This window comes from Saimiri boliviensis, chromosome X, assembly GCF_048565385.1.
Source record: "Saimiri boliviensis isolate mSaiBol1 chromosome X, mSaiBol1.pri, whole genome shotgun sequence".
Lineage (NCBI taxonomy): Eukaryota > Metazoa > Chordata > Mammalia > Primates > Cebidae > Saimiri > Saimiri boliviensis.
This window is the reverse complement of record NC_133470.1, coordinates 58,734,024-58,757,674: the sequence shown is the minus strand read 5'-3', so window position 1 is coordinate 58,757,674 and position 23,651 is coordinate 58,734,024. Positions and strand designations below refer to the sequence as shown.

At 35.6% G+C, this 23,651-nt stretch overlaps 1 protein-coding gene and 1 pseudogene across 4 annotated transcripts in view; both read right to left on the bottom strand.

Moving 5' to 3' along the window:
• EDA (ectodysplasin A) overlaps positions 1 to 23,651 on the bottom strand; it is a 426,506-nt gene that overhangs the window by 338,122 nt on the left and 64,733 nt on the right. The window lies entirely within an intron of this gene.
• On the bottom strand, positions 6,218 to 6,415 carry LOC120366734 (small nucleolar RNA U3; annotated as a pseudogene).

Sequence of the window (23,651 nt, the reverse complement as noted above, 5' to 3'; positions counted from 1 at the left end):
AGGGATAGCAGGATAAATACCTAATGTAGATGACGGGGCGATGGATGGCAGCAAATCACCACCACGGCACATGTATACCTATATAACAGACCTGCACAACCTGCCATGTACCCCAGAACTTAAAGTATAATAAAAAAATTAAAAATTGTTGAAAAACATAAAGAAAAACAAAAGAAAAGGGAATGCTTATACATTGTTAGTGGGAGTATAAATTAGTTCAACCATTGTGGAGAACAGTATGGCAATTCCTCAAAGAACTACCATTTGACCCAGCAATCTCATTATTGGTCATATACCCAAAGGAATATAAATCATTCCACTATAAAGACACATGCATGCGTATGTTCACTGCAGCACTATTCAGAATGGCAAAGACATGGAATCAATGTAAATGTCCATCAATGGCAGACGGGATTTAAAAAATGTGGTGTATATATATATATATATCATGGAATACCATGCAACCATAAAAAAAGAATGAAATCATGTCTTTTGCAGAAACATGGATGGAACCGGAGGCCATTATCCTTAACAAACTAATACAGGAACAGAAAACCAAATACTGCATGTTTTCACTTATCAGTGGGAGCTAAATGATGAGAACACATGGACACAAAGAAAGGAACATTAGACACTGGGGCCTACTTGAAGAAGGGGGGCGAGAAGAGGGAGAGGATCAGAAAAAAATAACTCTTGGGTACTAGGCTTAGCACCTGGGTGACAAAATAATCTGTACAACAAATTCCTGTGACATGAGTTTACCTACATAACAAACTTGCACATGTACGCCTGAACCTGAAAGTTAAAAAAAAATTAAAAATTAAATAAAATGCTGTTGAAAGGAATTTTGAAAAGACCTAAATAGATAGATATACTGTGTTCATTGATTGGAAGACAACATAGTAAAGATGTCAGTTTTCCCCATATTGATCCACAGGTTTATTGTACTTCCTATAAAAATCCCAACAATGATTTCTATAGACATAGGCAAGCTTATTTTAAGTTATATGGAAAGGCACACGTCCCAGAATAGGTAGAACAGCCCTGGAAAAGAAAAAGAAAGCAGAAGGAATCCCTCTAGCACATATTGACATTTACTATATAGTTACTGAATCAAAACAGCATAGTATTAATGGAGGGTAGATGCATAGCTCCATAGGACAAAATAGAGAACTCAAAAATACATTCACATAAATATGCATGACTAAAGGTTCAAACCCAATTCAGTGGAGGAAGCATAGCCTTTTCAACAAATGATGCTGGAGCAATCAAATCTCCCTAGGCAAGAAAAGTAACCTCTACTTAATCTTCACACTTTATATAAAAGTTAACTCGAAATGTATCATAGAACTTTTTTAAAAAAAATAGGAGAAAATCTTTGGGAACTAGGGTGAGGCAGAGTTCTTAGACTTGACACAAAAAGTATGATCTGTAAAAGAAAAAATTTGATAAATTGACCCTCACCAAAATTTAAAATGTTTGCTCTGTGAAAGCCTATGTGAACATTAGAAAAAGATAAGCTTATAGACTGGGAGAAAATATTTCCAAACCACTATTTGAAAATGAACTTATGTCTAGAACCTATGTAACAAGCCTGCATGTTCTACACATGTACCCCAAAACTTAAAGTATAATTTTAAAAACTTCAACAGTAAATTAAAAATAAAACAAATAAAAGTTACGAAGAGATACTTAACTAAAGGGGATCTAGAGATGGCAGATCAGTATATGAAAAGATGTTCAATATCATTAGCCATCAGGGAAATAAAAATTAAAACCACCTATCCAAAAGGCTAATATTAAAAATAGTGACAGTACCAAATGCTGACAAGAATGTGGAGAAATAGGACCATTCATGTGGGAATATAAAATAGTACAGCCATTATGGTAAATAGTTTGGCAGTTTCTTTGAAAACAAAAACAAAAACAAAAACAAAAACAAACTAAACATGCAACTATCATGTGACCCAGCAACTAGATTCTTAAGCATTTATCCTAGAAAAAGAAAACTTACGTTCACACAAAAACCTGTACACAAACGTTCATGGCATCTTTCTTTGTAATTTCCAAAAACTCGAATAAGCCTTAATGTCCTTCAACAGGTGAAAGGTTAAACAAACTACAGTTTATCCACACAGTGAAACCCTACTTGGCAATAAAAAGGAACAAACTATTGAGACAAACAACAGTTTGGATGGATCCCAACGGGACTACGCTGAGTGAAAAAAAATAAATCCCAAAAGTGTACATACCGTATGATTCCATTTGTATGACATTTTAGAAATAACAAAATTGCAGAAACAGGAGATTAGTAGTTTCCAGGGGTTACAGATGGGGTAAAGGAAGGGTACACAAGGGGGCAGTGGATGTGTTTATAAAAAGACAAAACAAAGGAAACTTTTGATGTTGGAACTGTTCTGTATCTCTACTCTGGTAGCAGATACACAAGGCTACACAGATAAGATTGTATAAAACTAAATATATATATATACAAGGGCAAATAAATCTGGAGAAATGTGAATAAGATAGGTAGATTGTATCAATGTCAATTTCTGGTCATATTATACTATAGCTTTGTAAACTGTTACCATTAGGGAAAACTAGGTAAGTGTACAAAGAGCTCTTTGTATTATTTCTTAAAATTGCATGTCAGTCTACAATTTTCTCACTAATATCAGTTTAAAATGCTGGGGACACAGAGAGGAGTGATGGCACACGCCTGTAGTCCCAGCTACTCTGAAGGTTGAGGTGAGTGAATCTCTTGAGTCCAAATGTTCAAGGCCAGCCTGAGCAACATAGTGAGACCCCTCTTTAAAAGAAAAAAAAAATGATTCTGAAGACAGTTTAAAGAAAAGAGAAATCAGTGAACACTAGGAGGTAGGATGGGTTCATTAAGAAAAAAAAAAAAACTCATTCACCCTCCCCTCCTTTTCTTCCTTCCTTCATTTTTGATATAAAAGTTATCAGGTGAGTGTTATAACTGCTTTTATATGCTAAGTCTAGGAAAATATTTGATGGTCTCTCACAAAAGCTTTATATAGTCAAAACTGATGTGTCACATTAGAGTTGAGAGAACTTGTAAACATTTGAAAGACCATACTCAATACTGATTGAAAGACTAAAATGTCAATCAATGGTTCCCAGCCAATTGCTAAAAGGCCACATCTCCTTCAAAATTTCCACTGACGGTTTGAAAAGCAAACAGAAAACATATAGTTGATTGAATCTGCAGATGGTCTGAAGCAAGGGTAGCTGATATTTGAATGGTCAGAATTAAAAATTAACAGACTCTATTGGCTATTTTATAACACAATGAAATCTAACATAAACAAATAAAAAGCCCTTCACAAATGTCCAAACTTACAATTAAATAAACACAGGAGCATCTGTGAAAGAGTTTTAAGTTGACTGAAAGCCAAGTGAAAGCCAAGTGAACCATCATGAGCTCAGACTTCATTTCTTACCGTTTCTGCTACACTGACAACTTTGCCATTCCTCAAACACTCAAAGCACATTCTAGACTGGGGACCTTTGCACATGCTATTTTCTCTACCTGGTTGGTTCTTCTTCCAATTATCTGCACGATGTTCTCATTCATTTCTTCCAGGTCTTGCTTTATCACAGAGGCCTTTCTTGACCACATAAGTGAGACAGCAACTCCCACCCCTCACTTTCTATATATTCCTTTCCTTACTCTAAGTTTCTTCTGTATTTGCTTTCACCTGATATATTATAGATCTATTTTTTATATTTTTTGTCTGCCCCGACCCCAGCTCCCATCAAAATGGGAGTAGGTAACAGGAACTTCATTTTTTTTCCTAGCCAGAGGCAGATATAGGTTTTATTGGACTTAAAATAAATACAAGTTGCAGAATTTTCTTCAATAAAAATACAAAATTACAAATATAAAATTGGTTATAGGGCCTTAGAAGATGTCCCTGTAAGCAAGGGGCTGGAACTACAGCACACCCCACACCAGGCTAATTTTTTGAAAAAAAAATTTTGTTTTGGAGACAGAGTTTCACTCTTGTTGCCCAGGCTGGAGTGCAATGCTGCGATCTTGGCTAACTGCCACCTCTGCCTCCCAGGTTCAAGCCATTCTCCTGCCTCAGCCTCCTGAGTAGCTGGGATTACAGGCAAGGGCCACCATGCCTGGCTAATTTAGTATTTTTAGTAGATACGGGGTTTCTCCATGTTGGTCAGGCTGGTCTTGAACTCCCGACCTCAGGTGATCCTCCCACGTTGGCCTTCCAAAGTTCTGGGATTACAGGCGTGAGCCTTCACACCTGGCAATTTTTTTTGTATTTTTAGTAGAGACGGGGTTTCACTATGGTGGCCAGGCTGGTCTCAAACTCCTGATCTCAGGTAATCCACCCACCTCAGCCTCCCAAAGTGCTGGGATTACAGGTGTGAGCCACCATGCCTGGTCTTTGATCTGCTCTTAATAGGAAATTTTGTGAGTTTTTTCTTCACCTTTTTGGTAGGTAACTGACCTAGGAAACAAGGATTCTGTGCTTTATCAAGATGATTCCTTGTGCTTCATGTTCTATATTAGGTTTTTGATTACTTATGAAAACTGAGTCATCTAAAAGAGCTAAGGATTTTTCTACAACTACATTTTTACATTTGCCTTTTAAAGTATTTTAACTGTTGCTCTATTTAAATGAATTACTATTATTTCACAGACACATCATATTTTGCTCAAGTGTTTTCAACCTATATATATATATATATATATATATATATATATATATATGTATACATACACATACACACATGCACACACAACACACACATACACACACACACACACACACACACATACGTATATATATAGTTTTCTTTCTTTTTCTTTTCTTTTTTCTTTTTTGAAACAAAGTCTGGCCCTATAATCCAGGCTGGAGTACAGTGGCACAATCTTGATTCACTGCAACCTCTGCCTCCCAAGCTCAAGCAATTCTCCTGCCTCAGCCTGCCAAGTAGCTGGGACTACAAGTGTACACCACCATACTTGGCTAATTTTTGTATTTTTTGTAGAGATAGGGTTTTGCCATGTTGCTCAGGCTGGTCTCAAACTCATGAGTTAAAGCAATCCACCTGCCTTGGCCTCCTAAAATGCTGGGATTACAGGCATGAGCAACTGTGCCAGGTCAATTACCTTTGATATTTTTTACAAACTTCACAAAATCAAATTTTAAGTTAAGTCTCTTTCTTCACCTTGAATTAACTTTGGGATTTTCCAGATAGGCCCTTGAAACATCTCAAAAGGATACCTCTTTTTATGAAAAGAGAAATATAAACTAACTGGGCTTATTTGATACATTAAATTATATGGAAAGTGTCAAATAATATGTAAAGCTAATCCTTTGAGTTATGTTTGTATGGATGTGTTATGAATATGTGTTTCAGAAATTGGATAAAATTCATAGAAAACTATTAGTCCTGATATAATGGTAAGTCATAATTCTTACAATATTATCTTAAAATGTTGTATGCAGCAGAAATAACTGAATTTCCTTGTCAATTCCATCAACATTGCAGTGAACTCTCAACAGGCGTTTAACCATGGCAATTTTAAGCCTTATTATTCACAGATGGTTGTTTACTCTGGTACTTTCCTGAGCAACTATAAGCCTAAAGTGTTTTATCTTCAAGAAGATTCATGGAAAGGACTCTGACAAGTACAGATTTCTGATAACTTTAATATCATACCATTAGACTGGGTGAGGATTTCCAGATCTTTAATGAAGAAACTAGTTTTATAAAACTGCTAACCCAAATGCAGAACAAGAATTAATTAAATACCAAGGAAATGCTTTGGCAGTTTTTCATAGAGTCAATCAGTACTGAAATTTTTAAGATATGCAATTTACAGAGAATGAAGTTTGACTGGGAGGAATTAGGTGGAAATACTATCATTAATAATGATAGTGTATATACTGCACTTAATTTATAAAGTATTTTCCAGTATAGTATGTCATTAAGTGCACACTTCACTTAAATCACCTAAACCATTCTCTGAAGGTCAGATTGATTTTGGCTTGTGTGAGGAAGAGCTGTCATACTCAGGATGGTTAAACAGAGAGAGCAGAGTAGTGACTGCCAACCCTGTTATATTCTCCTTCTCTCCCCTTCCTTTGTTCTGGTTTTGAGGTTTGCTCAATTCATGAATAGTTATATGCCCAATTAGACTCTGGTAACTTTAATATTTTTCCCCACCCAGACTGTGTCCTCTCCCCATTACTCTCCCAAAAGAAAAGAAAAAACAATCATTAGTGACAAATGGCAATTGAAGTAAAGCAATACCAAGAGGCAGCTTTACAGTCAGGAGATAACATGGTTTTTAGTACTCTATACGTTCAAAGAAACTTCTCCAGTAATAAACTATAGAAATGATCCCTGAAATTATGGTCTCTAACTTTAATTTGTCTAAAGTTTTTAACAGTTAGTAGGTGCTCAATAAATATTTATTGAATGAACAAATGAACAATAATGTAGTAGCATTAAAAAGGCAAATATTACCTAAACCTGCAATAATATATACATCCAGATACACCCAGATGAAAACTGTGATCATCAGAGCTGGTCAGACCACACACCTAAAATATTTCCCCCATTTTAACAAGAAAATAGGGGGGGGGAAAGCATTCTTTGATCCCCAAAGCCTTGGTTGGAAACCATGTACTATGTCTTTCCTTTAGTGCAGCCTATCACCTTGTTTTGCACTGCCGTTTTCCTTGCCTGCATCTCACACATTTTAAATTTCACAAAGTCAGAAACTATATCTTTCTCTTTCACTGTTGTATTCCTAAATACTGGCAGAGTGTCTGACACACAGAAAGGCATTCGGTAAATACAGTTTAATGAAGGATAAATCAGAGAACATCCAAACAAGAGTAGCCTAGATAAAACAGAGAAGTAATGCCATGTTTTTCTCACTCAAAGGCATTATACGCCAGACACATTCAAAGATAGGATGTGGTTCATGCCCTCAAGGAGCTCACAATTCAGAGGATGTGTAAAAATATAGCTACAAAACTATGACTACAATATACAGTGTGGAAAGTGCAACAAAGTAACAAAGGAACAGTTGAAAGCATGTTTAGTCTGGAGTTGGGAGGTTGGAGACTAGTCAGGTAGATGTGGTGATCTTTCTCTCATCTGAATAACTATGATATGGCAGAGTTTACGATTGCAGTATTAAATAAAGAAGACTTCTGTAACAAGTAGATTAGCGTACAAATGACATTAGCTATCTCCCATGAGGACAAGTTCTCCATTGCTGACACATTTCAAGCCTAGGATGGTGATGACTTGATGGAGATATTGCAGAAGTGATTGACAAAGAATACGAGATCTTGGGCTGGATGACCTCTATTTCCATTCTAACCCAGAGATTATCTGACACTTTGAGTCTCTGCTTTAGAGAGCGAGAGAGGGTAGAAAATCAATATTTTCAAATAAAAATCCTATGCTAATTATGTCGGTTTAGCTTTGCCTTAAGGATCAATACTTAATAGAAATTACGCCTCTCCATGCAGTACATATTGGACTTTAATCTTATACCCAAATTCCTTGCTTTGTGATAGACTGAAATATTGCTTTCTGCCACAACATACACAAGATGAAGTGAACTGATTCTTTGAAGTCACATCTGCATCACAGTACAGCTAATGACAAACGTCCCAATTTTTCTGAACACGACTAAGAAGAGGTTCCCCCATTCTCCAGTGGAATCAACCATATTTGAAGGCAGGGCTTCTGTTCTCAGATGTCTTCAGAAACATAGACTTTCCCTTCTCCCTTGTTCCCACCCTGATTATGGAACAGTGAACCTGACGCTGATTTATTACTTAAGAACCAGTTATTGTTTTCCCAAACTGATTTAACAAATTTGTTCCACCTGCCCAATTATATTTCCAATTATTTTCTTGTGGTTTCACTGAAGTTTTTAATCCAAGGAACTATGAAGATCAAAAAAGATGAAAACTCAGCTAACCTCTGACCTCAAAGAGATTATAATCTAGTAGGGAACAAAAAATACATACACAAGTAATCACAATTTACACAAATCAGTACATGAGGTCCTAAGAGTACTTTAAATCACTGGAATAATTAAGTAGAGAGACAAAAGTCTTACCTTATGGGGTAACTGGGAAGTTAGGGAGCAGTCTATGTACTCTTATTGTCCTCATTTTAAAAATTAGGAAATTGAGATACAGAAAATGCAGTCTAGGGAGCTGAGGTTTTCCAAAGGCAAAAAAAAAAAAGTAAATATTTGCAAATAACAGCCCTATATACTGATTCTATATATAGTCTATATGTAGAATTCTATATATAGGCTATATATAGATTATATATAGATCTATATAAAATAGATTATTATATATAGATTATATATAGAATTCTATATGTAGGCTATATACTATATACTAAAAACTGATTCTCTCTTTTGCAATATCTTTTACCTTTAACAATGTCATTCAGGTCAGCCATAGATCGGCTGCTCTGACTTCTGCAGCCTTTCCCCATAATGCCCTCTCTCCTCTACCCAGAAGGCAGAGAAAGAAAGCAGTGCTGAGGAAACAACACACTCTCGGTTTCCAGGTTAGGTGATTTTCATTTAACTCGGGAGTATCATTAGTTTTGCTTGGAAAAAAAAAGCCTTTCATCACCTAAGCTTCAGATAAAGATTAGCTTCACAATTCCATTTGAAGTCAATGGTCTATAACCTAGTCTACCTAAATAAAATTTGAACAACAAATATGGAAAATGTTGGTGCATTTAAGTTAACCAATCAAATCTGGGTACATAGGTATAAGAATAAAATGTCTAATATATAATTACAAATGCTGTTTCAGTTTTCCAGTAAATCAGTTTCTAAGCAAATAGATTACTGATGAGACCAGCATGTAAATACTAACAGCTGAAGAAAACAGTTCTTGAATCAGTGTTCAGAACTGTAATTTCAAATATGTCTCTTATCTGAAAAATGGTTCCTTTGATCTGGTCACAGGTCATAAAATAGCCACTGAAAAGAAAATTCTACAGTAATCTTAGTCTGCACTGATAAAAGTCTAATAACTGAATCAAAGGAAGGCTAGGCTGGACAAATAATCTCTAAAGTATGGGGTACGGTTCTGTGTGGTACATTATAAAGGAAATAAACAACTGAGAATAGGATCCAAGGAGGGTTTCCAGAATGATGAAAAGCCTGAAAATCACTCATACAACAAAAAATGAAAAAAAAAAAAAAAAAAACTGGGACATAGAGGTAAAAGTAAGAGGAACCATAAAAGCTAACTTAAACGGTTGTATTACCTTGTTCTCGCACTGCTATAAAGAATACTTGAGACTGAGTTATTTATAAAGAAAAGAGGTTTAATTGGCTCATAGTTCTACAGGCTGTACAGGAAGGATGGGTGGAGAGGCCTCGGGAAACTTTCAATCATGGTGAAGGCAAGGGGGAACGGACACATCTTACATGGCCAGAACAGGAGGAAGAGAGAGGACAAAGGTGCTACACACCTTTAAACAAGCAGATCTCCTGAGAACTCACTCTCTTGAGAAAAGCAAGGAAAAATCTGCCTCCGTAATCCAATCACCTGCTACCGGGTCCCTCCTCCAACACTGTGGATTACAATTCGACATGATTTGGGCAGGAACACAAATCCAAACCATATCGGTAATAAAAGTACTGATCTGAAGAATACAGAACAAAAATTTCAGATATAGTAAAAGAAAGCTTTAATGGACCTGTTACAACACCCAAGTGGGTCATAAGAGAGAAATTATATTGAAAAAACTTTAAGAAAATTCCTTACAATGAACTGGGCACTGTGTTAAGTACTTTACATGAATTATCTTATTAAAATTTCTCAACATTCCTGTTATCACCACCCACATTTTACAGACATGGAAATTGAAGCTTGGAGATGTTTAATAATTCCCTTAAGATCACATTACTAATGACATGCATTAGCTCGCTAATGCAGGTTTCTTGAGAATGAATTTTTCTTGTTCACTCATGAGTTTTCACTTTCTGTATTCTACAGCAAAACATGTCTTCTGGTTAGAGTTGGAGGCCTATTGAGATGAAAGTTACCCCTCAGAATTCTATTGACATCCCTGGGAGATGCTTTCCTACCATCAGTGTTAGAATCATGATGTTTTGTGATCTACTTGTGGCTGGGCTACTGAGGTTCTATCATAACCCTGTTTGGCAATTCAATTATTCCTGCTGTACAGGTAAATCCATAGGATGAAATCAGTAAATAGGGTTCATGAAGATACATGTTACAACAGCTGATCAGGCACCTATAAAGTGAGGTGCCATAACATCTTACTCATTTCAGAGAAACGGAAAAGATCTAGGCCAAATACCGAGTTCGTACACGAGAGAGTAGCATTCAATTCCTATTTCCATAGAGGAGTCACTTTTTATTGACTCAAAGTCTAGAAGAAATGTTCTTATTTCCCCAAGTTACTGGCAAGCAATAAAGGTGCATACCTATGGAGAAAGTTAGGCCAAAAGATACTTAGGAAAGAAAGAATATAAATCCTACTAATAGGATGTAGAAACTTTTAGTAAAATATAAAAATTGATTAGAGTTACCTTTCTTTACCTGAATAAATTACATACCACAATATGAAAAAAGTTTTGATAACCTTTTAGAGTTCCTGGTTCATAATTTATAACACTGCCAAACTATCATAAAGTTCATTAAAAGGTCAGAATTGTCTAAGAAATGTTAAAGTTATCTGAGAGATGGTGCTCTACTTTAAGAAGAAAGAAATTATCTCTATGGATATTTAATAGGAAATAAAATTATTACTTAGAAGAGAAAAAGATAAAAATAATACAGAGTATGATAATTTATTATATACAATGTCAGTTGTGCTTTTACATTCATCTATGATTAATATTAAACCACTATTTCACCTGTTTATATTCTGCAATTGGTTATATGCTTAAATTTTAGTGAAAATAAATATCATCTTGATTATACGGTAGAAGAAAAAGCACAAAAATATTTTTTCAGAATTTAAAAGAGAATTCATTTTTAATGTTTAATTTATTAAATAAAAGATGGCTACTGAAAAATAATGCAGTAAAACAAGGGTCAGCACAAGAATCTGACAGAAAAAGATATAAACATTTACCGAAAGGTAGAACATTTGTCATAAATAGGTCTTGTACTAGAGATTTTACATGTTAATTCATCTAATTCTAAAGACAAATCTATGAGGCAAGCCATATCACCCCATTTTATAGATGAGGCAACTGAGGTTCCAGGAAGTTAAGAAACATGTGACCAAGAACACACTGTCAGTGAGGCCATTATAGAGGGCTTACTTAGCTGCCTTCAAATGATTAATTTGCTACTTCCCTTTTCAAAAGACTGTTTTTTTCTGTGAAAATATCCACAAAATTGACAAACTTTTAGTTAGACTGATGAAGCAAAAAATAGACTCAAATTACTAAAATGCAGAATGAAAGAGCAAACATTACTATCGACCATACACATATATAAAGGATTACAAGGGAATATGATGAACAACTGTATGTATACAAATTATATAACTTAGATGAAATGGAAAAGTACCTAGAAAAATAAAAACTACCAACACTGATTCAGGAAGAAATAGAAAATATGTATAGACCTAAAACAAGTTATTGAATTCATAATAAAAAAACTACTCACAAAGAAAACCTAGGTTTAGATGCCTTCCCTGATGAATCTGAGTAAACATTTAAAGAACAATTAATACCCATCCTTCTCAAACTCTTCCAAGAAATATAAGAGGAGGGTATACTTCCCAACTCATTCTATGAGATCAGTATTAACTTGTTACCAGAAAAAGATATAAGAAAACTATAGACCAAAATCTCTTATGAAAATAGTCGGCAACAAAAGCCAAAATAGACAAATGGGACCTAATCAAACTCCACAGCTTCTGCACGGCAAAAGAAACAGTCAGTAGAGTGAATCGGCAACCAACAGAATGGGAAAAAATTTTTGCAGTCTACCCATCTGACAAGGGGCTGATATCCAGAATTTACAAAGAACTAAAGCAGATCTACAAGAAAAAAACAAACAAGCCCATTCAAAAATGGGCAAAGGATATGAACAGATACTTTACAAAAGAAGACATACAGGAGGCCAACAAACATATGAAAAAATGCTTCATCATCACTGGTCATCAGAGAAATGCAAATCAAAACCACATTGAGATACCATCTCACACCAGTTAGAATGGCGATCATTAAAAAATCGGGAAACAACAGATGCTGGAGAGGATGTGGAGAAATAGGAACACTTTTACACTGTTGGTGGGAATGTAAATTAATTCAACCATTGTGGAAGACAGTGTGGCGATTCCTCAAGGACCTAAAAATAGAAATCCCATTTGACCCAGCAATCCCATTACTGGGTATATATCCAAAGGATTATAAATCATTCTACTACAAGGACACGTGCACACGAATGTTCATTGCAGCACTGTTTACAATAGCAAAGACCTGGAACCAACCCAAATGCCCAACGATGATAGACTGGATAGGGAAAATGTGGTACATATACACCATGGAATATTATGCAGCCATCAAAAACGATGAGTTCACGTCCTTTGTAGGGACATGGATGAACCTGGAAACCATCATTCTCAGCAAACTGACACAAGAGCAGAAAATCAAACACCGTATATTCTCGCTCATAGGCGGGTGTTGAACAATGAGAACACATGGACACAGGGAGGGGAGCACTACACACTGGGGTCTGTTGGGGGGAAATGGGGGAGGGGCGGGGGGTGGGGAGGTGGGAAGAGATAGCATGGGGAGAAATGACAGATACAGGTGAGGGGACGGAAGGCAGCAAAGCACACTGCCATGTGTGTACCTATGCAACAATCTTGCATGTTCATCACATGTACCCCAAAACCTAAAATGCAATTAAAAAAAAAAAAAAAAAGAAAATAGTCATAAAAATCTTCACCAAAATACTAGCAAATTGAACCCAGCAATATATAAAAAGGATTGTATAACACAAGCAAATGAAATTTATCCTATGCAAGGTTGGTTTAATATCAGAAAATCAATTAATATATCATATGAATGGAATAAAGGGGGAAAAGTCATGAATATCTCAATAGATATGGAAAAATTGTTGACAAAATTCAATACCCTCTTTCATGACAAAAATACTCAACAAATTAGGAATAGAAGAAAACTTCCTCAACCAGATCAAAAGGTACCTAGAAAAGAGCCACAGCTAGCATTATGTTAAGTGATAAAAGACGGGATATTTTCCCCCTAACAGGAAAATGATGTCTGCTCTTACCACTTCTATTCAACACATTATTACTAGAGGTTACAGTTATGAAATTAGGCAATAAAAAGAAATGAAAGCCATCCAGAAAACTATCTTAATTTGCAGATAACACAATATTATATAGAGCACAGTCTAAGGAATCCACACACACACAAAGACCCTACTAAAGCTAATAAACAAGTTCAGCAAGTTTGCAGTACACAAGGTCAATATTAAAAATTAGCTCTAATTCTATTTTTGCAATGAACTACTAAAAAATGAAATTTAAGAAACAATCCTATTTACAATAGCATCAAAACAAAATAAAACATTAAGAATAAATATGACAAAAGACGTGTAGAATTTATACTGAAAATTACAAAATATTACTGAAAGTAAAGAGGATCTAAGCAAATGAAAAGACATCCCACGTTCATAGACTGGAGGACTTAATATTGTTAAGATGGCAATACTTCCTAAATCAATCTACAAATTAAACACAACCTTATCAAAATCTCAGCCAGAATCTTTGTAGAAATTGACAGGCTGAGTGGCTGGGCACCATGGCTCACACGTGTAATCCCAGCACTTTGGGAGGCCGAGTCAGGTGGATCACAAGGTCAGGAATTCAAGACCAGCCTGGCCAACATGGTGAAACCTCGTCTCTACTAAAAAATACGAAAAATTAGCTGATGGTTGTGGCATGCACCTGTAATCCCAGCTACTTGGGAGGCTGAGGTCGGAGAATCATTTGAACCTGGGAGGTGGAGGTTGCAGTGAGCTGAGATTGCACCATAGCACTCCAGCCTGGGTGACAGATCAAGATTCCATCTTAAAAAAAAAAAAAAAGAAAGAAATTGACAGGCTGATCTCAAAATTCATATGGAAATTCAGGGGCACAGAATAGCTAAAACCAATCTTGATAAAGAACAAAGTTATAAGACTCACACTTCTTGATTGCAAAATTTACAACAAAGCTACAAAGTCATCAAGACAGTGTAGTACTGCTGGCATAAGGACAAACATATAGATTAATTGAGTAGAATTGAAAGTCTAGAAATAAATGCTTACATTTACAATCAACTGATTTTTGACAAGAGTGCCAAGAGAATTCAATAGGGGAAAAACAGTCTTCAACAAATGGTGCTGGGGCAACTGGATATCCACATGTAAAAGAATGAACTTGAATCCACTCCTCATACCACATATAAAAATTAAATAAAACATGGATCATACAAGATCGTCCTTTGCTTAAAACCCTGCCTTGCTGTTAGAATAAAATACAAACTTCTGAGCATGCCATTTATCTCTCCATAATCTAGACTCTGCCACTTCTGCAGTTTTACCTCTGTCACCACCTCACTGTCCTCCATTTCAATCTCTCCTCCTGGACCCTACACTCTAAGCAACTCTGAGTAACATATGTTTCTTTCGGCAAGGTGCAGTGGCTAAAGCCTGTAATCCCAGCACTTCGGGAGGCTGAGGTGGGCAGATCACTTGAGGCCAAAAGTTTGAGACCAGCCTAGCCAACATAGTGAAAACCTACTTCTACTAAAAATACAAAAATTAGCCGGGCATGGTGGTGCATGCCTGTAATCTCAGCTACTTGAGAAGCTGACGCACAAGAATTGCTTGAGCCTGGGAGGCGAAAGTTGTAGTGAGTTGAGAACACGCCATTGCACTCCAGCCTGGGCAACCAAGGGAAACTCTATCTAAAAAAATAATAATAAATAAAAAATGTCAGGCTTTGCTTATGTATCTCCCTGTGTGTGGAATACTATTTCTCTATAGTAACTGATAAATACACCTCTATATTGCAAGGCAGTCCAAATATCACCTCTTCTATGAAAGTTTTCACTGACATAGAGATGTTTCCACATATTGTCTTTTCTTTCCCTCATAGTATCCCAACACAGTTCCTCTACTGAGTCTTAACACTGTGCCACTGTGCCACTGTGAGGTGTATGTTATCTTGTTCCTTGCTTCAAGACTTGGAGGCACTGAGTCTCAGCCAAATCCCTAAAGGATTTGGACAAATTGCCTTTGTCCAAAAAGACCCTCTTTTCCCCAGGGTAGTACAAATCCCTTGATTAGTTGGTGAAGAGGGTAGGGTACAAAGGCCTCCTTGCTTCAATGTGAGACTATTCTCATTTTGCCAGCCCAGTCCCAGAGCTCCTGTGAAGACTTTGTACTAACAGCTCAACTCCTTCTGCTGCTCTTTCCTTCACTTCCTCAGAAGGGTTGATCAGAGTACATTCCCCAACAAACTGCTTATATTCTAAACTACAACTTAGAGTGTATTTCTCAGGGACCCTAAGACACTGTTTTACACTTACGTTTTTATAGTTCATCTTCAGATATTGACTGCATCAATGCATTTCTCAGTGCGAGTTGTCATTACAGGCTTGCCAAAATAAATAAAAAAATAAAAAATAGATCACAGACCCAAATGTAAAGGCTAGAACTACAAAACTCTTAGAAGAAAACAGTGATATAAATCCTATGACCTTGGGTTAGGTAATAATGTCTTCAAAATAATACCTAAAGGAGAAGCCACAAAAGGAAAAATAGATAAACTGGACATTAAACTTTACAGCATAAAAGTTTAGGAATAAACTTAACAAAACATGGGTAGAACATATACTGAAAGCTACAAAACATTATTGAAAGAAAGTAAAGAAGATCTAAGTAAATGAAAAGACATCCCACGTTCATAGACTGGAGGGCTTAATACTGTTACAGTGATAATACTCCCTTTCTTTCACTTTCTTCACACAAGTTAAATGAAGAAACAACTCATAGAATGAAGACAATATTTGCAAGTTAACTATCTTATAAGGGACTCATATCCAAAATATATAAAAAAACTCTTACAACTAAAAAAAAAAAAACTACTCAATTGAAAAATGGGCAAAGGATCTGAATATACATTTCTCCAAAGGAGATACATAAGTAACCAACGAGCACATGAAAAAATTATTAGTCTTTAGGAAAATACAAATCAAACCACAATTGAAATATCACTTCAAAGTATTATATCCTAGGAAGGATATAATAAAAAATAGACAAGTGTTGGCAAGAATGAAGAGTAATTGGAACCCTCATATATTGCTTGTGAAAATGTAATATGGTGCAGCCTCTTTGGAAAACTGTCTGGAAGTTCCTCAAAAAGTTCAACAGAGAGTTACCATATGACCCAGCAATCCCATTGTAGGCATATACTCAAGAGAATTGAAAAAAATGTTTATACAAAAGCATGTACACAAATATTGAGAGCAGCATTACTTATAACAGGCAAAAATGGAAACAACCTAATGTCCATCCACTGATGAATGGATAAATGAAATATAACCATATAATAGAATACCATTCAAGCATAAAAAGACTGAAATATTGATTCATGCTACCATATGGATGAACCTTGAAAATATTATGCTAAGTGAAAAGGCCAGACATAGAAGATTATATATTGTATGATTCAATTTAAACGAAATGTCCACGGTGGTCAAATATATAGAGATAGAAAGTAGATAAATGATTCCGAGAAGATGGAAGAGGGGAGGGTTTGGGAAAAATGGGGAGTGACTACTTATAGGTATAGGGTTTCCTTTTGTGTCTCTAAAATTGATTATGATAATAGTTGCACAACTCTGTTAATGTACTAAAAAACCAATGAATTAGGCACTTTAAATGGGTAAAGTATATGGTATGTTGATTATATCATAATAAAGCTGTTATTCAAAAAATAGTGATGAAAAAACTGTTGGTGCCTTTCATGGATTAAGGTGGGGACACCAAACTATACTAGTGCACATTGTATTCTTTACCATTATGCATTTTCAGAGAAAGAAATGCCATTTCATTCTGGGCACGGTGGCTCATGCCTGTAATCCCAACACTTTGGGAGGCTGATGTGGGTGGATCACCTGAGGTCAGGAGTTCGAGACCAGCCTGGCCAACACGGTGAAACCCCATCTCTATTAAAAATACAATAATTAGCCAAGTGTGGTAGTGGGCACCTGTAATCCCAGCTACTCGGGAGGCTGAAGCAGGACAATTGCTGGAACCTGGAAGGCAGAGGTTGGAGTGAGCCAAGATCATGCCACTGTACTCCAGCCTGGGCAATAAGAGGAAGACTCTGTCAAAAAAGAAGAAGAAAAGGAAAAAGGAAGAGAGAGAGAAAGAGAGAAAGGAAGGTAGGAAGGAAAGGAGGGAGGGAGGAAGGAAGGAAGGAAGGAAGGAAAAAGGGAAGGAAAAGAAAAGAAGGACCATATGCATTTCACATTTCACTTAAGAATGTTCTTGATGAAGCAGTTGAAATTATTGTTTATTAAAATGCTATTTATGTCAACATGCATTGGGTCTTTCATTTTTAGATCAATTAATAAATTCTAAAAAGTTATTTATAGCAACTATAAGGAAATTGCAATGCTGTATAACATATTACATTTATATAACATACCACATCATTCTGAACTGATTTTAATTTGGCTCTATAGTTTTTAGAGGTTAACAACTCTTAATCTGCATTTGCAACAATTAAAAACCCTTTTCTGCCTTTATCAAGAGGGTAAAATGGAGACAAAAATATTTGGATGTAGGGGACTAAAAACCTATTTATTTTATTCTTTAAAAGAAAGAAAAATTCTTCCTAAAATATTTTTCTTAGAGTATTAAATTTTAAAATCTTTTTCACTATAATGTGTATTGTACAATATGTTACATGACAATCTAAGATGCTGGTTCTAAATGTCATAGTTCATTCAAGCTTTGAAATTATTCTTCCAAATTATCTGGTTTCTAAACCTATTCATTCAAATATTTATTGTACTAGTTTCTATATAATAAAGGCTCAGATATTATCAGCTAATAAAATAAAATACAACATCTGGATAAAAGTTTCCATGAAATCATTTGCTGTAATCTCACTGCAACACAAAAGATATTTGCTAACTGGCTCCAAGGGAGAACAAAAAATTAGTTGAATAATTTATTTCAAATATAAGAGCTGTTTAGTATTGCAGTACTTTTAAAATTAAATTTAAGTTTTCTCCATTATTCAGAAACACATCAGTTATAAATGGTTCCATTTCAGGAGATTTTCTTGGCTCTCAATCTCTCCCTGGGTAGTCACTGAAAGACTTTTAGGAAGATGAAAGTTTTCAGAATAAAGTTAAACAAGTAATGAATACTGCCAGACTATTAGTCACTTCTATGTTCTGGCACCCATATATAAATGAAATAAAACAAAGCAAAGACATTTAAAATAGAAAACCTTCAAAACTAAAGTCTTCTATCTTCACTCCCGAAGCTAAAAAGCTCCAACTTCTTATACAGTCTCATTCAATCTAAGATTCTCTCAGCATTCTGGTGAGCAGAGATATACAGCTATACAGCATCTAATAAAATTCCAGGCCACAGTCACTGAATAAATGAGCAAAGCTAAACAAATGGCATTCCTTATCAAATAAACACTAACATGATTGAGGATACAGCATTTCAATCAGTCAACATCTGTTCTATAATCGTATATCCTATTTTATAAATGTAGTGTGAATGAACAATTCATTTTTATAGATTTACTGCCTCATGTTGCCTTACCATTGCATTTCAATTCTAGTTAGAGGGGCTTGAACAGAAAGGTATACATTGAATGAAGGAAAACCTTGATTGTAATTCAGGAATGAGTCAGTCAAGTTGTCCAGCTAGTTCAGGGATTATTACTTTATACACAAAACCATTTTAAATTTAATCTTTTGGATGGATATCTAAACACCCTATACTCACTGCTTATCTTCAAAAGTAGAATATGGTAGATGATCACAATTTAATTGTTTTTTGATGAATTTGGGTCATTATTATGAACATCAACTATTGAGCTGTTATAACATGTTGATGCCCTCAAGACTTATTTAAGCCATATAGGGCAATTAGTCCCACAATGCTATGAGTTCTTGGCCTGTTTTTTGTTTTTTCTGTCTCCTTCCTTAGAGTCAGCTGTCTCTCCCTCCTGTTATTCCATAAGCCTTGTAAACATTTCTAAATGGCCTCTCCACAGCTGTTGGCTAGGAAATCTGATAATCATGACTTAAGCATAATGATGAGTAACTAAATTATAAGTATTTCAGAAGCTTACCCTAATATAACATGCATGAGCTTAAGTGCATGGATCTTGTGATACATACTTTATCTGCACAAAGCCTTTTTTCATCTGTGTTCTTAGGTGATGTTACTAGATCATTGAATTCTAGCTGTATATTGCCATATTTGATAAAACTTTCCCTTTATGATCATATATGCAGGACAATTTCATAATCTGGCCTAAAGTCCTTAGGCAGTTAAAACAAGATTTGTTCAAGACAAATTTATTTATTCTGCAACTACAGATAAAAAAGTATAGATTTTCTAAGCTTGAACATTTAGGATAAATGTTCAAGCTTAGAAGTAAATTTTACAGAGATTTAATAGATTGGAAGTATGACTTAGAAATCTGAAAATTTGCATACAACTAAGTATATAAATAGTAGAACAGATTCAATTCAATCAGCAAATGTCTATTGAGCATCTACCATGTTCAAGGCATTATACTAGCATCACGAGGGATATAAAATGATTAAGACACAGACCGTACATTAAGAACTTAATATCTAGTAAGCGAGATTAGATACGAATGACTAAGATGAAAGGCAAAGAAGTGAAATAGATATAAGAAAACCATAAGTAAGTTATTACGGGAATTCAAAGAAATGAGAGATTAAACTCAGCTTGGGGAGAAGGATCAGAAAATCACAAAGTGTTCCAAGGAATACATGGTGCTTATGATAAGCCTTGTAGTTTGGGACAGGTTCTTAAGAGAAGAGAGTAGGAGGAAGAGGCAGCAGTAGTAGACATCTTGGGCTCAGGAGACTGCAATTATTCATTTCACAAATATTTACTGAGCATTTATTATTATTTTATGTCAGGCACTGTTATAGGCAATAGGGATAGAACAGTGAACAAAGCAGATAAAAATCCCTGCCCTCACGCACCTGATATTACAGTGGACAGAGAAAGAGACATTAAAAATGGTAACAATAACAACAGCCGAGACATTAGAGCACTTAACATGTTGGTCAGGCACTGTTTATATGTTTTAAATATAAACTCATTTAATCCTTAAAACACCTCTATCTTTATGAAGTAGATTGATATTAATATTATCCCTGTTTTAGAGATAGAAAACAAGATATAGATATTAAACTGTCCGAAGACACAATGAGAAATGAAATTATGATTCAAATCTGGGGTATCCAACTACAGAGTCTATATTCTTAACCATTATGTGATTCCAAATAAGCATCATCTATAACGTGTTACATGTTGATAAACATGAAATCCAAGGAGCAGTGAGCCACTTTATTTGGAATATATAAGGGAATAGCAAAGAAATAGGTTGGGCTCATATTATGGAGGGCCTTGTATGCAAGACAGGGGAGTCCACCTACTGAATTAAGTACAATGGGAAACCATTGAAGATATGATTAGTACCTCATTTTATAAAGCGTGAACTGGAGTGAGGAGAGAGGCTGGAAGAGGCGATCAGATTCACCACTGAACATTTATCATGATTATTGATACAGCCCAGGTGAAAAGTAATTAAGGTATAGAACAGAATGAAATATATGTTATGAGAGTCCAAGAAACTAGAAATTAAACACACACACACAAACACACACACACTATATATATATATATATATATATATATATATATATATATATATATATATTCTTCCAGTTGAGGCCAAAATGTCAAAGTCATCATCCTTAACATCACTGTTTCCTCTCACATGCCACATTCAATCAAGAGTAAATTCAGAATTTAACAATCTTTCACCACTTTCACCACCACTACTCTGGTCTATGCCATCAACTCTGACCTAGCTTACTGCAATAGTCTCCTTACTTACTCCCCACTTCTACCCTTGCCCTGCTACAGTCTAGTCTCAACCCAGTAGCTAAAGTTTTCTTACCAATAAAATAGGTCAAATCAGGTCACTCCTTTGCTCAAAACCCTCCATTGGCTTCCTATTTCACTCATAACACAAAGCCAAAGTCTTTACAATGACCTATAAGGCCCTACATGATCTGATCCTCTCCCCTTACCTCTCTGACCTTACCTCTATTACTGTTCCTTTTACTCACTCTGCTTCAGTCACACTGGCCATGTTGCTATTTCTGGAACATGCATGTTCTCCCCCATCTTAGGGCCTTTACATTGTTACTTCTTCTGCCTGGAATGCTCCCTCAACCTCTCCCATATCTGCCTGGCTCTTTCCTGACTGCCTCCAAATCTTTGCTCAAATATCACCTTCTCAGTTAGCTTCCCTAAATTACCCAATTTAAAAATGTGCACATATACATACACATCCTGTTCTGACCATGTCTTTCCAAATTCCCTGATTTTTCTCCATTTAACTTTTTATCATCTGACATTCTATGTATTTTACTTATCTGCTTGTGTGTCTTCCTCCACTAGACTATCAGCTCCAAGAGAGCTAGAATTTTTATGTTATGTTCACTGCTACATCCTTGGTACCATAAATAGTACCTGGTTCATGGTAGTTCTCAATAAATATTTGTTAAATAAATGAATGAATCAATTCAGAAAAAAAATTGAAAACAAAGTAAGGGACAGTGAAAAATTAGAATTCATATAGGAGGGCAACTAATGGAATAGGTGGAGCAAAGGAAGAGAAAGGATCGAAATGTCTCCATGATGTCCAGACTTTAGGAATGGGAACAGCATTATCAGAAACGAAATAGTTACAGGGAACTGATTTGGAGGGTGGAAATTAATTCGCTTTTAGACATGATGAATACAAGCAATGCCAATGAAGCTTAAGAAAGATGTCAGGGCTAGAGATAGTAATTTGGGAGTTATTAAAATACAGTGGGAAGCCAGGCACAGAGGCTCATGACTATAATCCCAGCACCTTGGGAGGCTGAGGAGGGCAGATTGCTTGAGCCTGGGAGCTTGAGACTGGCCTGAGCAACATAGTGAGACCTCACCTCTACAAAAATCTTTTAAAAAATTAGCTGGCCATGGTGGCGTGTGCCTGTGGTCCCAGCTACTCAGGAGGCTGAGGTGGGATGATAGCTTGAGCCTGGAGGTAAGTGCTTCGGTAAGCCAAGGTCACACCACTACACTGCAGCTTGGTCAACAAAGTAAGACTCTGTTTCAAAAAAATAAATAAATAAAACAGAGATAATAGTGGAGGGGATAGGACAGAACCTTGGGAAAGGTTATACTTCAGAGGTTCAAGGAAGAACCTCTGAAGTCAGGGAGGCAGCAAGAGAACCAAAATAATGACATGTCATGAAGCCAAGAGAGTAGGGTTTCAAGAAGGTAGTGGTAAATTAGTATTAAATGTTACAAGACAAGTCAAGAAGTTTCTCAAAACATAAAACAAACAGGCTGATTTGGCAAATAGGAAGCCATTGGAAGAAGTATTTCTTTGAAGTGGTAGAGGCAGGAACCAAACCCCAAGGCACTTAGGAAGGAGTCAAGACATGAAGGCAAAAGGTAGTCAATTCTCTCAACAAGCTCACCAAAATGAAAATGCTCACTTTTGCCCAGTAATTCCACACTAGAATTTAACTTTTAAAAAAAATGTTCCACGAAAGAACAACAGCAAGCAAATACATTAATGCATGGTTGTTGGTAATAGTCAAAGATTGTAAACTACTTGAAATTACCAACTACAAAAAAATAGTGATTTATGATCTATTAAAACAATAAAATACTTTTTTACTATAATAAAGACTATGAAGAAAAAGGGAAATGCTTAATATGTTAAATAGAAAAAAATCAAAATACAAATTTAAAATTTACACCATTCATTCATTTGACATTTGATTATGGAGTCCCTCCAATGTGATAGGCATATATACTAGATATATAGTGGCAGACAAAATAGATCTTCTACCCTCATAAGACTTAACAGTTTGTGGTTCAAACTGAAAAAAAGAAGTACATATGTAACAGAGAAAAGTATACCCCTAAATAACAAAAGCTATGTATTATAATGGTAGAATTATAGCTTTTCCTAAAATATTGTTCAATAAAAATTAGCTGTTTTCAATAAATAAAAAGTAAATATTTATAGCTAGGAAAGGAAGAACAGAGTTGACAGGTAGCTTGACAGGGCAGCAGGGTTCCAGGAAATGCTTTTTAGAAGAGAGAATCTGATCATGTCCAAAGACAAAAGGGATAGCAGAAGCAGAGATTGAAAATTCCGTATCTTTCTTACTGCAACAGCTAATTTAATATATCCACTCTGAGAGCTCTTCAAATTCCTTG